The 16297-nt window shown below is 50.9% G+C and overlaps 1 long non-coding RNA gene across 1 annotated transcript; it reads right to left on the bottom strand.

The window, feature by feature from the left end:
- Nucleotides 1-1021: 1021 nt before the first annotated feature.
- On the bottom strand, nucleotides 1022-13061 carry LOC139358323 (uncharacterized). Its single transcript, XR_011613091.1, has 3 exons — nucleotides 12801-13061; nucleotides 3844-4040; nucleotides 1022-1572 (listed from the first exon to the last, which is right to left on the bottom strand). It is a non-coding gene; the product is annotated as an uncharacterized lncRNA (long non-coding RNA).
- Nucleotides 13062-16297: the final 3236 nt, after the last annotated feature.

Genomic DNA, 16297 nt, shown 5'->3' with positions numbered 1-16297 from the left:
GTGGACATAGGATGGACTGTGCTGATTGGCAGCCCGCTGCGGGAGGGCTGAATATGTTGACAATTGTTTTATTTCCAATATGCCCTTTAAAAATAGCAAAGAAGGGATGAAGAGAAGGAAGAAGGCAGGGAGAGGGGATTTCCGAAGACGGAACACTTAAAGGAATGGGGTCCTGCCCTATCTGTGCCTACACTGGCCAAGGTGAGCATCTGTCAGTTGTCCAGCCTGTCAGTCACCTGCCAGCGTCCATGCCCAATCTCAGCAGCTTACACCACACATGATACTGAGTGATCTTTACCCCTGGCCAAGTGGGTATTTTGACCTAAGAGCAGCCAATCTTGAAGTTGGCCAGTGGGCTGAGAAGTAACCTGGTGTGGTATAAAATATGAATATTTGGTCTTGGTCTCTAATTCCTGGCACAGAGCTCCTAAAACCCTTGAACATATTGCCTTTCATATGCTAATGAGATGACTTATGGAGGAGCCCTAGAGAGCTTCACCATGAGGGCTGGTTACCCCCACACCCCCAGCCTCCATGGGGGCAAGATGGGCTGGAGATTGAATTCAATCGTCAATGGCCAATGATTTAATCAATCATAATGAAACTGCAAGAAAAACCCCTAAACAACAGGGTTTGGGAGCTTCAGGGCTGGTGAACACAGGGACTCACTGGGAGGGCGTGGAAGCTTTGTGCAAACCACCCCATGTTTTGTTCTCTGCATCTCTTCCATGAGTCTGTTCTTGAGTAGTATCCTTTATAATCCACTGGTAATAGTAAGTAAAGCACTTTCCTGAGTTTTGTGAGTCGTTCTAGTGAATTATCTAACTAGAAGAGGAGGTTATGGGAACCCTGAAATTCAGAGCCAGATGGTCAGATGTACAGACGGTCCCTGGATTGTGACTGGTGGCTGAAGGGTGACAGCCATGTGGGGCTCAGCCCTAAACTTTGGGGTCTGCACTGACTCCCGGAGTTAGTGTCAGAACTGAACTGAATAATTGAACACCTAGCTGGAGTTAGGGAATCAGAGACCTCATATAAGAACTCACTTAATCCACTGCCTGTCCTGGTGGGGGACTTCCAAACCAATCAAGTCCTCCCTCTGGGGCACTGAGTATAAGTTAAGAAGTTGGGAGCGAGAGTCGAAGCAGGAAAGATTCACAGAGGGAAGGAAAGAGAAACTGGGCTACAGAAGCCATGAGCTCACCGGAACTGGACAGCAAGAGAAATCACAAGGAGGCAGAGGCCGCAGGAAGCAGAAGGCATGCGACACAGAGGGGAGGAGAAGACACAGGAGGTAGCAGGGCAGGTAGAGGAAGAGATAAGCTGATCACCAGAGAAGGGCTGGAGATGACAAATTAGCTTGGCTCTGAGCAACTCTCCACTTCTCCTAAGAGCTTCCCAGGCTCTGAGAGCCCTGGCTGGGCTACGGCGGAGGTTCTGTTTTCCTCGTTTCCTCCTGGAGTCTGCTGCAAGTGACCTGGCAGTGTCTGCTCCTTACGCTGTCTCTGGTTCCAGGCACGTGGGCCTGGGCTTGGCTCAGAACTTCCCAGCCTCATTTTGCAGAAAAGGGATCTAGGAGAAGGAGAAAGTTCTGAAGAATGGCATAGGAAACCCTTAGGGTGGGGCCGCCATGGAGAACAGGGGTGCTAGGGTGGGCATAGGGGTCCTGTGGGTGCAGCTCAGAGATCCAGGAGCCAAAAAGCACAGATTAGACTCTGAGTCACTGGAGGCCCCTGAGAAAAGGCTGCGCCCTCTCTGGGTCTGAGTTTCCCCATCTCTGAAAGTAGGGTGACTTCTGCATCCCATCCCAGCATGAATATTTGTTGAATCTGTGACATGAGAGGAAAAATCATTTACAAAAGAAAGAGCCAGAAACTTAGAAATCCAGTAGGCCAACAGATGTTTGAGAAACACAACATCAAACATTTAAGATAACCAATACAATTTCATTTCTAAAATCTGAAGTTTCAAACTTCATCAAGTTGAGATATTCGAAATATTGGGCTCTGAGGGCTGGTGGGAGGAGAGGGGTCAGGTCTGCTGACGAATGTCCTCCTCTACACCAAGAGGACACCATCCACTCTAAGACCAACAGGGCACCAAAATGAAATCCCTCAAATTCCACAACATCAAAAGATTCCTAAAGTTCCCCAGGTTTAAAGATTCTCCAGATCCTAAAATGTCCAAGATTTCGAAAGATGCTGAAAGCTCTGAAGTTTCCCAGGTTCTCAAACTTTCACAGGTCTCAACTTCCCAAATTCTAAAAGTCCCAGATACACACAGTGAGCCTAGTCGGGATCTGGCTTGAGAAGCTTGAAAGCACAGGGCCACCATCTTTACCACCTGCTTTTTCTCCAGCCAGAGGCTGAGGCCCTCCCTTTGGGCACAGCTGTCCCTGAGGGCAGTGTTTTCTGTGACCAGGGTGGTCCCCACGTGGAGTAAGTTGGGCCTTAATCCTTTTCTATGCCTCCAGGGGCCCTAACCCTTCTCTCAGTAAGAACAGCTGCTGTCTGGGGTCCTGGGCCCCAAGATTCACCTTGTCATTCATTCCCAATGGCTCTGTCCTCGAGAGCTTACTGCCTAGTGGGGGCCACAAACAAGTAAGAGAAAGGGTCCCTGGAAAGGATGTTCACAGGGCAGTGGCCCGGCCAGGTGTGACCCCCTCTGAGGGGCCTGAGCTCCTGTCCTGCATGGCATCCCCACCTGCTGGCCGCACCCAGGTTACATCCCAAGGATGCCATTCATCAGCTCCAGTCTCAGGAGAAAGCATCTTAGAGGCTCCAGTCCATGGCAGGTCAGAGGGCATCTCCGAGACTGCTGCCGGCCTCGGCTTCTGCTGTTTTGGACCTGCTGGTCCAACTGCCCATCCCAGGCCTGAGCCTCCACCTCAGCCCTATCAGGGCATCTCCAGCTCAGCTTCCGCTCTGGTTCTGCTGCTCCCTGAGCCAGGCCCCCACTTTCCAGCTCTGATCCTTCATGGGATGACTGTACCTCAAGTCTCAGGAGAGATGGAAGATGCCTGAGGTCAGCTCCCAGCCTCCAAGTCAGGACCCCTCCCCAAAGGGATGTTGGGTGGCACCAGGTAGAGGGAGAAGAGACTTTGGAGGGAGCACTGGCCCAGAACCCAGACTTAACTATATATCCCCAGGTTGCAATCTCTGGAAACATCCATTTCCTCCACTATAAAGGGGGATTTTAATTATTCCTACCTGACTCAGTAGTAGGGGAATTGGGTGACCGGCTGCCTCCCTACTTGTTAAAGGACCTATCAGACATACTCCCCTTCCTTTCCGCTCCCCACCCCCAATCCTGAGTGAGTGTTGGGAGCCGAAAAGGTCAGTCTCACAGGAACCAGCAGCACAGAAGGGTTGGTGCTAAGGCTCGCCCAGGGGTGAAGAGTCAGAGAGTGGGTTTTAACACAAACACTAATTGTGGATCCCAGAATGGACTCCCTGGCTCCATTCATGAAACTGGTATTTTTAGCCCAGGATCAGCTGCCTGCGGCCCCAGAGGGGGTGGCCAGGCCATGTGTCATGTCTCAGTGATGATGGACTCACTCTGCCCAGGAAACAAGCCCACAGGGGCCTGCTGCCAGATCCCAGGGCTGCCACTGCATCCAGGAAGAGGCAGATGTTCAGTTAAACCCTCTCATCCCCAAGGGGCACACCACAGGGTGTCAGAAATGACAATAATAATGAATATACATTAAACATTTCCTAGGTACCCAGCACTGTCCTGGCATTACAGGCATTAACTTATTTAATCATCACTACGAGGTAGATACTATTATTATCCCCATTTTATAGATGAGAAAACTGAAGCTGGAGCAGTTAATTAACCTACCTGAGTCCACACTGCGGTAGCAAGTGGAGCAGGGCGATTTAAAGCCAGGGAATCAAACTCCAAAGTCCATGCTCTTTCTGCCTGGTCACTTGGAATCTGGACCAGCAGTGGACAGTCTTCAATGGCCAGTAGGTCCTCCTGCCTCAGCCCATTGAGTTTTCTGGGATTGCAGAGTGTATTTAGTCGGTGCTTCCCTCCTGCAGAGGTGAGGAAATTGAGGCCCACCATGATGTCCAAGGTTAAGGAACCATTTGGCCCTAATTCCCAAATCACAACTTTTCCCACTGAATGACTCCATGACAAGTTCATCTTGTCACCCGCTCGCCGCCTCAGCCTATCCCCAGCTCCCAGATCAGGTAAGCTTGCTTTAGGGCAAAGAGCCTGGACTCTGGATGCAGATATGAGCCCCGATCCTGATGTGTTATGTGACCTTGGGCAAGTCAACTCACTTCTCGGAACTTCAGTTTTCCCCTCTGTAAAATGGGTGTGACTGGGTTATCTTCATAAGGCTGTGTGGTGGGTATAAATTGCCTGGAGATTCATCAAACATGGGTCTCCTTACTTTGGGCTCCTTGAACTATTAATTAATCCCCACTGTGAACAAGACACATGGCATACACCTTCCCAGGGTTATTCCTGGAAATGGAAGACCTGGCGATGGAATTGTAGACACTGTGACCACCTGTTGGGGAGATATTTGGAGCAAATCATGCCATGACTGCCTCTATCCAGTCTTCAGATTCCCAACAGAAAAGAATTTGGCAGAAAGAAAGGGAAGAGAGACAAGGCCTGTCCATGCTCTGAGCCAGCTGCCAGGGTAGGAAAACAGAACATGCATGGCAGAGCTCAGGACCAGCTTAACCACGTGCCCTCTGGATGACCATGGGTCAGTCTCTCCTCTCCCTGGGGCCTGAATCTCCCAAATGCAGAGAGGGAAACAAGACTCATGCTCTCCCTGTCCTGATTTCTGTGACTCAATTAGGACAAGCCCCTCCCTCAGGGGCTTGGGACCCTGTGTCCTGCCCCATCTTCCAGCATGTGTGCACACGCGCGCGCGCACACACACACACACACACACACACACACACAGACTGTCTGCTCAGGAAGCCGCCACAGCTCAACTTCCACATTCACTCTGGGCTTGCCCAGGGAACGTGGGGGTGGGGCTCCCTGGGTCCTCAGCCTCTGAGTCACAGTCCGCAAGTGCAGCTCCCATCAGAGCAGGCGACTCTTTCCAGCTCTGAATCCCAATTGCGAATTTCCTGACCGGAAAATCTGATTGGCCCAGGTGGCATCAGGGGGCCCAGTGGGCTGGGTCATGTGTCCTGTGTCATGGGCCAGGGGTGGAGCAGCTTCTCCAAGAAGAGGGTGCAGATGAGAAGGAAATGAAGGCACCTCTAAGTCAGAAGCAAAATGAGTTCACCCGGAATGTAAATTAGTTACGTGGAAAAATCTATCTACACTCATTTCGCATTGATCTAGAAAGCTCTCAGAAAGCATCTGGTATTGGGGTGAAACTTAGAAAGAAAAAAAACTACGCCTTATTCTCAGCTGCCAAAATAAACGTCAAAAATCCATGTCCCTGACCCATCAGAGAATCCTCTCATTCATCGATTATGAACTCTTACACTACATACCATCCTGATACACATGGATTATTGGTTTTTCATTCGAAGGAGTCATGATAACACGGTGAGAAGTAACTGCTGATATCTCATAAGGAAGAAATCTTTAAAAATATAGAAGCAAAGCAGAACTTTTAAAAGCAGATACAAGGGTTAAGCAGCTTGGGGGACATTCACAGTTCAGGCACAGTGAGTTTAGGAGTCCGTAAAATTTACATCAATGCATACGGTAGTTAAAACTCACAAAGACAACCCTGGAGCATTGAGAATCAGTAAAATTACGTTTCGCGACCTTCACTTAAGGTGGTATAAATAGGTAACACATGGGGAAAGACTTCCATTTTAAAAAAAAAAAAGAACAGTTTTAAGTTTTTAACAGAAAAAATAAATCTCATCTGGAAAATGCATTCTTGTGGAATAATGCACTATAAATGATGTATGACTATACAAGGGTTTATAAGCCAATCCAACAAAAATAATAAATGGCACAATTTTGAAACCAAACTCTGTAACTAGCAGCTCGAGTTTCATTACTAGAGGAATAAAGTGCTTTAACAGTGATTTCAGTTGGATCAAGGACCCCAGAGACCCTGCCAAGAGCTTGAAAGCAGATAATTGTTAGGAGCAATGCCCAGTTCCAGCCCACCCCATAATTTTACCCTCTAGCTTCATAACTCTACACTTCGTTATGAGGGGGAAGGAGGCTAAAGAACTGTGATGTGTTCAAACTTGAGACTGGGTGGAAAATTCAAAGTCCTTGGTGTCGTGGGTCCCAAAACTTACATACATCAAAATCATTTAGAGGTGCCTAAAAACTTTAGGAGGTCTGGAAGAGGAATCAGAAATATCAGGAATAGGCATAAACACATTCCCTAAATGATTCTGATACGAGGTGGTCCATGGACCCCTTGTTGATGAACGTGGCTCCCCTCATTCTGCAGATGGAGAAATCAAGCCCAAGGAGGAACAGAAAAGTGGCTCAAAGTCACACAGCAAGTCAGAGGCTGAGCTGGCCTCTGGCCCGCGCCTGGGGCTTCTTTCCACCAAATTCCGCCTGCCCATGGGCTGCCCCCTGGGGCTCACATTCCAAGGAGCCATGTAACGGGAAAGGAAATGTCAGCCGTGACTGTTCCGATGTTCGAAGGCCCATTGTAACTCCAGGTTCCGCCAGACACAGTCCTCAGAGCTCAGGCGGCCAAGATTCATGAGCCTGCTTTTTCCAGATGGGATCAGGGATGAGATTACAACAGCTAGTATTTATTTTTATTTCCCCAGGAAAATAAATTGGCAGTTTTGCTCCAAGAAAAGTGATCAGAGGAAGCAGTGTTCCTAACCAGAAGGAGGGCCTGGACCATCTCCAGCCCCTCACAGCCCCCTCCAGGCCTGCCTCCCATCTTGAAGGTACCTGACATTAAGTCCCAGCCTCGGACAAAGCACCCTTTGGGCTTGGACTCAAGAACCCTCTCCTGCCTATCTATGGCAGTGGATAAAAGTCTTAGGAGCTAGAGGGTTACTTTCTCCCACCTCAACTTAGGTGAAAGACATTTGGCAATGTCTGGATCTGAGAACTGGAGAGCGGTGCTACTGGCCTCTAGGAGGTCGAGGCCAGGGATGCTGCCAAATATCCCGCCATGAAAAGGACAGCCCCCACAACAAAACTCCTTGGCCCAAAATGTCAACAGTGTTGAGGGTGAAAAACCCCCAAACATGGGCAAGTGGCCGCAGATGTTTGGAGTCGGGATGTGAGTCCAGGTTTTGCCTGTAAATGCTGTGTGAGCCTGGGCAAGGCTCTGCCCTCTCTGGGCCTCAGATTCCCAACTGCACAAGGAGGAGGCAGGGGAGGCTTGTCTCTGGCACCCCTGCCATTTTGGGCATTCCAGGCTTGGGAGTGTGCCTTGCCTTACAACTGAGATGTGGCTGTCAGAGGGGAAGGGTCTACGCAGCCCCACTTGCCTGAGGGGTGCACAATCAGCTCTGTAGTACCCCTCCCCCAAAGCGCTGTATCTGGAACTCCTGCTCCACCAGGAACGGAAAAACTATTATCTGCAGATGACATCACTTTGCAAAAATGCAGGCGGGTGGTTGCCAAGCAGAGCTCCAGGGAAACGGCGGGAAGGAAGGTCTCAGAGTATGCCAGCCACCAGCGCACCAGCATCCGGCACCTTCACAAATCTCAGCACAACCCTGGGCAAGTTACTCCACTTCTCTGGACTTCGGTCCTTCCATCCATACAAAAAGAGAATGCATCTGGGTTTTGCCAGGAGCCCTTCCACTGGAACAGTCCAAGATCCCGCAACTCTTTCATGTCAAGCCTCGGAGGGCTTCTGGGCTGCAGGAACACAAAGGGAGCCCCTCCGGGTACAGGAGTCCAGAGTTAGGACTGAAAGGAGAGGAAATTGGCTGCCCTGCTTGACTGACCACACAGAGGCTGCTGATGCCGCCAAACTGCTTGAGAGCAGCTCTCCTCCCGGAGCGCTGGTCCTGTGTCCTGCCCACCGACCCAATTCCTTTCTTGGTCTAGCATTTGGAGCACATCGTGAACCAGCAGAGCACTGGCTAATTGCGAGCCAGGGAACTTGCTTCAGTGGGGGAACCACAGTGACCTGCAATGCCCATCTTTCTACCTGTGGGCTCCCAGGATATGAAGGGTGGTAAAGACCGGCTCTGATAAGCAGAGCAGGCTCAGGTCACACTGGATGGAGTCCTGGGTTGCTCCCCAGAGGCCTGGGTTCTAGCCACAGACACAGGACCTCAGTTTCTCCTTCTGGACAGTGAGTAGTTTGATCCAGAGAATCTGTGGGGTCTCTCTACACTGTAGCAGGTGGTGGCTCCAGGAGCAGATAAGAACAAGTTACACATAAGACAGAGCATGGAAGAGCTGTGTGTCTTCGGCAGGGTGACAATTCCCTCTCCTGCCTGTACCTTCATCAAGACCAGAATTGCCTTTCAGACCTGTTGCTTTCTAAACGGAAGAGGAAGGCCGAGCACGGTGGCTCACACCTGTAATCCCAGCACTTTGGGAGGCCGAGGTGGGCGGATCACCAGAAGTCGGGAGTTCGAGACCAGCCTGACCAACATGGAGAAACCCTGTCTCTACTAAAAAAGCAAAATTAGTCTGGTGTGGTGGCGCATACCTGTAGTCTCAGCTACTCGGGAGGCTGAGGCAGGAGAATCACTTGAACCTGGGAGGTGGAGGTTGTGGTGAGCCGAGATCACACCATTGCACTCCAGCCTGGGCAACAGGAGCGAAACTCCGTCTCAAAAAAAAAAAAAAAAAAAAAAAAAGGGAAGAGGAAAGAAAAGGCAGATCAGCCTCGATCAAGCTCAAGGGAGGGGTGGCATCTGGCATGAAGGTCACTGCCCCCGCACCCTCCCTCATTGGGCGCTGCCCACTGCCAGGAGGCAGTATAGCTTACAGGTTAGAATAACCAGGCTGGCATCACCTAGACCAAAGTCCAAATCTTGGTCCAATTCCCTCTAAACTGTGCCAAACATGACTCTCAGTTTCCTCAACTGTAAAATGGAGTCAGCAACATATCCCTCTTTTTTGGGTGATTCTAGTTCCCCCTGCCCCCACCACCACCGGATTCATTCTCACCCCTCCCTGTCCTGCTCTGATCCCCAGGAGGCTGACCTCACCCAGGTAGGATATTGGAAGGCAGCAGGAAGAGAGAGAGGTCGAGGACTTTTCCCACTCCCTCTGCTGGGCCATAGTTTGGCTGTGGCTGCATCCCTGTCCCAGGGTCCCCCATCCTGTCGGGCAGCCCCTTCCACAGCTCCTGCTCTGTCATTCCGGTACCCAATGCCCTCCTCTGGCCCACAGGGCTAGAGGTGGTTACAACATGCTGCTTTCACTAGTCTCTGGTGCATCGTCGTCCCCTACCAGGTCTTTTCATTATTTCTCCAAAGATGATTTATAAACAGCCGACAAGCACATGAAAAGATGCTCAGCACCATTCATCATTAGAGAAATGCAAATCAAATTCATAATGAGCTAGTACTTCACACCCATAAGGATGGCTACTATCCAAGAAACAAAATAACAAGTGTTGGCGAGGATGTGGGGAAATTGGAGCCCTTGTGCATTGTGGGTGGGATTGTAGAATGGTGTGGCTGATGTGGAAAACAGTAGGGTGGTTCCTCAAAAAATTAACACTAGAATTACCATATGATCCAGCAGTCCCAATTCTGGGCATACATATTCAAAACAATTGAAAGCAAGGTCTCAAAGAGATGCCTGGAACCCCATGTTCATAGCAGCATTATTCACAATAGCAAGAGGTGGAAGTCACCTCAATGCTCATGGAAAGATGAATGGATAAAGAAGAGGTGGTACATACATACAACGGAATATTGTTGAGCCTTAAAAAGGGAGGAAATCCTGCCATACGTGACAAGGATGAACCTTGAGGACCTTATGCTAGTGAAATCAGTCAGTCACAAAAAGACGTTCTATGTAATTCCACTTCCTTTTTCGTTTGTTTGTTTTTTGAGATGGAGTCTAGCTCTGTCACACAGGCTGGAGTGCAGTGGCATGATCTCAGCTCACTGCAACCTCCATCTCCTAGGTTCAAGCGATTCTATGCCTCAACCACCTGAGTAGCAGGGATTATAGACGTGCGCCACTATGCCCAGCTAAATTTTTTTTTTTTTTTTTTTTGTCTTTTTAGTAGAGATGGGGTTTCGCCATGTTGACCAGGCTGGTCTTGAACTCCTGACCTCAGGTGATCCACCTACCTCAGCCTCCTGAAGTGCTGGGATTACAGGTGTGGTCACTGTGCCCAGCCTGTGTGATTCCTCTTCTACGAGGTACCTAGAGTCATCAAAGTCATAGAGACAGAAAGTAGAATGGAGGTTGCCAGGGGCTGGGGCAGGGGGAAATGGGGAGTTGTTTAATGGGTGCAGTCTTGGTTTTACAGGATGAAAAAGGTCTGGAGATCCTCGCACAATATGAACTACTTATATATGAATATACTTAAAAATATACCATGGAATGATACATTTAAAATGGTTAAAATGGTTTTTAAAAACTTATCAAATTGTATGTTTTAAAAATATGCAGTTGATTGTGTGTTGATTATACCGCAATAAAACTTTTTAAAAGTCCTTTCATTAAACTCTCTTCAGGAAAACTGGTGGTTCCCAAACCTGTGTGCATGTTAGAATGTTCTGGGATCTTTTAAAAATTCCCAATCCCAGGCCACTCCCCAGAGCCATTAAACCACAACCCCTGGGAGTAGGATACAGGCAGAAGGCGTATCTGATACACCCCAGCTAATTTCAACACACAATGACACCTACAGAATTGCATCCTTCAACTGGGCCATGTGTTTTTTGTCAGGAATCTGCGTAATTAGCTACTTCTTAAGCTTATTGTGAGGATGAAAGGGGATGGTGAGTGCAAAGCATTTAGCACAGCTGCTGGCACTGACAGCGCTTATACAATATAGTGAAAACATCGTTGGTGGTGTTGTTATTGTTATTAGTATTATTTCTCTGGGCCTCCAGGTTGCTGTGGGTCTCAGAGATACTACAGAGGAAGGTAGAGGGGGTATCAGGACTAAAGGCAAGGTACGACAGGAAAGCAAGCAGGGCAGGAAGGAGGGGTGCACTCAGAGGCAGAGAAAGAGGGGAATTCCGTGCTGGCTGGGGAACCTAGTTGCAAGACTGTGAGGAGCCCAGGGCAAGAGGATGGCAGATCTGCCATGATGCCAGGAAGTAACTGCCTCCAGGGGCTGCTGCCAGGCAGCGGGCACCACTCGGAGGCTTCAGAAAACACTGGGTGACACTCAGGGCCATGGAAGAGTTGATCCAGGAAGCAGCAGTCTGCAAGGTACATGCGCTTACCACTTGAGGACTTTTAGCTGTCTGTGCTTGCGGGGCTCCTTCTAATTTTTCAGGGTCCCCAACCACCCTTGGCAGCTGTGACAGGCCCTCTCTCAGCCTCTCCTCTGGGCTCCCCTGGTCTGAGGCAACCACGGACTGCCACCTCCGTTTACCTGCAAGTGTCTGCCCTGGGGCCCTTCACCTTGCTGGGCTGGCCGTGGTTGGGGGACAGGGGACGTGCCATCAGGGAGGGAGACCACATTACCTCCCTTGGTTGCCACGTGGGAGCTGGAAGATGGTGTAAGGCCATGGTATTGAGGTTCACCAATATGGTGAACTCTTCCGGCCAGCAAAGGATTCTGGTCAAGGAGGTGGAGCCACCGGCCCAGCCTGGATTTTCCGCCCCGCAATGGTAGGCCAGGCATCCACTCCAAAAAATATTTCCTAGGCTCCCACTACATGCCTGGCCTGGGGCCCTGAGATCTGATAGTGAACAAGACGCCCTGGCAGAGCTCAGGTCTGGCTGGAGGGAGCGGGAGTGCGGCAGGAAGGAGAGGGCCCCGTGGCAGAGCAGCCAGGGGCAGACAGACAGGGCTCACATCCCAGCTCTGCTCAGTACCAGCTGCAGGATTTGGGAGAAGTCGATTCACCTCTCCAGCCTCAGTTTTGTCTTCTACAAAAGAGGGTGACAAACCCAGCCTCACAGAGCTGCTGCTGGAGGGAATGAGACAAGATGACATGAGGGTCCCGTTTGGCACCACTTGGGGTTCCTTCCAGGAAGGGGGAGCGAAGAGCAGGCGCCTCCACCCGGTTCCAGCACAGGCCGCTTGCAGGGGCCTGAGCTGCAGATGAGAGAGGCAGCTCTCTGTGGACAGAGCTGTAGCCAGAGGCCAGCACCTGGGGCTCCAAGAACCACAAACCCACAGCAGGAAATCCTCCTCCAGAGCCTGGAGCCTGGGTGCCCGGGTCCCCACACTGCTGGCTGCTGATAGCGCTGGGTGAGTGTGGGGACTCCTTCCCCAGTCTGGAGTCCACCTTCCTCCTCTGGCCAGCAGAGCTCAGGCTGGACACCAACGAATCCTCCAGCAATGACATTCCAGGAAAACGGAAAGCCCTCACGATCCCTTCTTGCAGGTGGGAAACCAGAGGCCTAAGAAGGACAGTCTATTCAAGGGCACACAAGTTCACACAGCAGAGTCAGAAGTAGAAAGCCAGATCCCCTGACTCCAAATCCATAGCACCTGTCCACGCTAGCGCCTCTCCACAGGCTTGTGTCAGAGTACCAGGAAACTCAGTTAGAAGCTGTGGCTCCTTCTCTAAGGAACTCCTCGACAAAGCTCTCAGCTCCCATGAGGTAACCAGCCTCCCCTCCAAATATCCCCCAAGATCTAGAGAAGTCACTCCTTTGCTCAAGAACCTTCCACAGCTCTCCATCACCCAGTGAACATCTCACCCAGCATCCAGGGTCCCAACTTTCCTCTCCAGCGACTCCCCGGGGTCCCCCACCTTTGCCTTCCATCCTGGTCGCCACACAGTAATGACTATCCCCATCTCCTGGTCTTTCTGATTCTGTTTCCCCATCCTAGAACTTCCCTTCTCCTTCCTTTAAGACCATCTGAATGTTACCTCCTCCAGGAAGCCTTCCTGCTCCCCAGGTTAGGCACGGCCTCTCCCTCCCCCAGGCTCCCAGAGGAGGCAGGCTCAGGCTGTATCTGGATACCTCATGTGCCCATCTGTCTCCATGAGATGGGGAAGTACTTGGGCACGGAGTCTAAGAAACGCCCACTTCTTGTCCTCTTCTCATCCTCTATGCCAAGAATTGAAAGAGGAAGGGCTAAGTGACTCCTGGACCCACAACAGGACAAATAAACAGGGACTGTTTGGTGCCCATTTGGGACACAATTCCAGGTCAGAGGTGGCTAGAGGCTGGGCCTGGCGCCCAAACACAGGCGCTGATCCCGCCTCCAACGGCTGTTTCTGTTTTCCTTTTCCCTGGGCAGAGGCTGCGGGGGCGTTCTGGGCCACAGCTGGTTTCTATTGCATCAAGGCTCAAAAAAGCCCTGAGCATATTTTTAGAGAGAAGGGGAAAGAAAGAATCTTTTCTTCCCTGACCCAGGATGAGGGCTTGCTCCAAGTTTCCATCTGCTCTCTCTTCTGGGTGGAGCTGGCCGGGAAGTTTCTCTGCAGGGGGATCCTTCAGGACGGCGGTTTGTGAGCTCATAGTTAGGGCAGAGTGAGAGACTGCCGGCACGATGCCCGCCTCCCTCCCCGACACACATACAAACACAAATGTGCACATGCACACAACCTCGGGCATGTGATGTGGAGAGGAGAGCCATATGCCTGAGTAAGAACAGTGGAGGAGCAAGAGGGACTTGGAGCCACCAGTGGCTCTAGCCCAATCTTCCACTGGAAGCAGGTAGCTGAATGGTGGCCTGAACCAGGGGTTGCCGCACTTGCACTCCAGAGCCCGGGGATGTGCCGCATTCCCACTGAGGTGCCTGGATCCCCAAGACCTGGGCACATCTGGGCCTGGAATACAGAACGTGTTTGATGCATCTTTGAATGGCTGGTTTTCAATTGTCTGAAGATTCTGTTGGGAGGAATGAAAGACCAAATTATTTTAAGACTCTGAACTCTTAGAGCTTTTGTTGAAATGCATTTTCTCAATCAAAAAATACTAAATGCACTAGCGCTCTGCTGGTATGTGTGTGTGTGTGTTTGTTGTGTGTGGTGTGACATGTGTGTAAATCTGTGTGTGATGTATGCGTATGTCCTCTATTTGTATAACATGTATGGTGTATTTGTTGTGTTATGTGGTTGTGTGTTGTTTTTCTATGTGTATTGTGTGTATTTGTAGTATAATTTGTGTGGTGTGCATGTGGTGCATGTGTTTGACATGTTTCATATGAGATGGGGTGTATATGTGTGTCATATGTGTTTGAAATGTGCTGTGTGTGTATTGTGTCTGTATGATACATGCTGTGTGTTTGATGCATGCTGTGTGTGTGCTTGATGTGTGCTGTGCCTATGTGTGTTGTGTGTGTCAATGTATGTCATGTGTGTTGTGTGTTTGATGTATGTTGTATGTATAAGTGTGTGTTGTGTCTGATGTGTGTCGTGTAGCATGTGTGCCGTGTGTATTGTGTGTCTGACACAGGCTGTGTGTCTCTAATGTGTGTTGTGTGTCTGACACAGGCTGTGTGTCTCTAATGTGTGTTGTGTGTCTGACACAGGCTGTGTGTCTAATGTGTGTTGCGTGTCTGATGTGGGCATGTGTGGATGCTGTAATCAGAGGCCATTCTTGGTACCAGCCAGAGGCACATCTGGAACTGAGGGAGGGGGCTGTGCAGAGGAGAGTGTCCCTGTTTCCCCCAAGCACACTCTCCAAAGTGACACCTTTTAGAGATGCTCCAGGCCAATCTGTTGAGCAAAGCACCATGGGGAGAGAAGGTAGTTGGAGGGAAAGAGCCCTTTTCTTTTCTTTTCTTTTCTTTTCTTTTTTTGAGACAGGGCTCTGTTGCCCCGGCTGGAGTGCAGTAGCATGATCTCAGTTCACTGCAACCTCTGCTTCCCAGGTTCAGGTGAGTGTCCTGCCTCAGCATCCCAAGTAGCTGGGATTACAGGCGCCCGCCACCATGCTTGGCTACTACCAATTTTCTGAACTTGCTCCCCACCAGCCCCTGCCCCTGATGTCAGACCAGTCTTTGCCTCTGGTGGCACCCAGTTTTAAAATCCTCCAGCCCAAACAGCTGCAGGCCACAAAGCCAAAGCACAGAGAAGCACATGGCCCAGCATTACCGACAGGACAGGGATCAGAGCCCAGACCCTTCCTCCTCCTCATGGTCAACCTGGCCTTTAAGGCCCTTCAGTACCAATGAGACAGCCTGCAGAGAAGAGGTAAGGCTGTGACAACGAAAACCACAGCACACCCAGAGTCATCATTACAGCCCAGCAACTGCGCCTGGAGCTGGCTCTCAGGGGCCTGAGCTCTCTGCAAATGCAGCCTTACTTCCCTCTTGCACTCACCCATCAAGGGAGTATCATTGCACCGTTGTATCAAAGGAAACAGGCTCGGAAGGGAGACAGAGGTGAAGGCAGGCCCCTGAGCCAGGAGGGTAACTTCCTGGCTTTGGGGATCAGGTAGGGAAGTCGGTGGCAGCTTCCAGGGTCCAGGGGTTTACTCCGCCAAGGGGCAGTGCCTTTTCTGTCCTATCTGCAGAGACACAGGCCCTGCCCAGGGTCAGAGCTAGGAGGCAGGCGGGCACACCAGTGTCATGGGCCTTTGCCCTGCCCAACTCTCCACCTTTCCCAGGCAGCTTGGTCAGGCCAGGCACCCTCTTCCCCACAAAGCCCCTTCTGTCCCCAGGCAGGAAGGGCTGCTACAGGCTCACCCTCCAACTTCCTGGAAACTGAGGCAGCCCAGGTAGGGCCCAGGGGAGTTTCTTGGAAGATGGGCTTTAAAAAAAAAAGCCCAGATTCAATGCTTCCCCAGTCCTTTGGCCTTGGGCAAATCCTTCTCCCTCCCTGAGCCTCAGTTTCCTCCTCTGTAAAATGGGGCTGCCACCTGTTCCCTCCTGGGATGGTTGGGAGGAACACGTGCGGGTGCATGAAGTCCTTGGCACAGGCCTGGCACAAGGGAGGCGTTCGATCCACGTATGTCCTGTTCCCGTCTTCAGCTGCTCTGGCCAGCCACGAATTGGACTTGACTGGTCCAAAGGTTCCCCTCCTGACCCCAGCAGAAGCTGCAGGGGAGAAACAGTGATTCTTGGAAAGTCATCACCAAGTCCTTCCAGAAACTGGAGGGCCACTGGTCAACATGTCACCTGGCATCCACACCAACCGCCAGGCCCTGAGTACCCCCACCTGACCTCTCAGCTGACCAAATCAAACACCACAGTCCTGCTCACCACTCCGTGTCTACCCCGCGCTGGGCACTGGGGACTCATCAAACACCATCAGGCCCTGCCTCCCTAAAGTCATCTCGCTCAGCTCTCCCCTGC

This window comes from Macaca nemestrina, chromosome 14, assembly GCF_043159975.1.
Source record: "Macaca nemestrina isolate mMacNem1 chromosome 14, mMacNem.hap1, whole genome shotgun sequence".
NCBI classification, from domain to species: Eukaryota; Metazoa; Chordata; class Mammalia; order Primates; family Cercopithecidae; genus Macaca; species Macaca nemestrina.
This window is presented reverse-complemented; position numbering and strand designations above follow the sequence as displayed.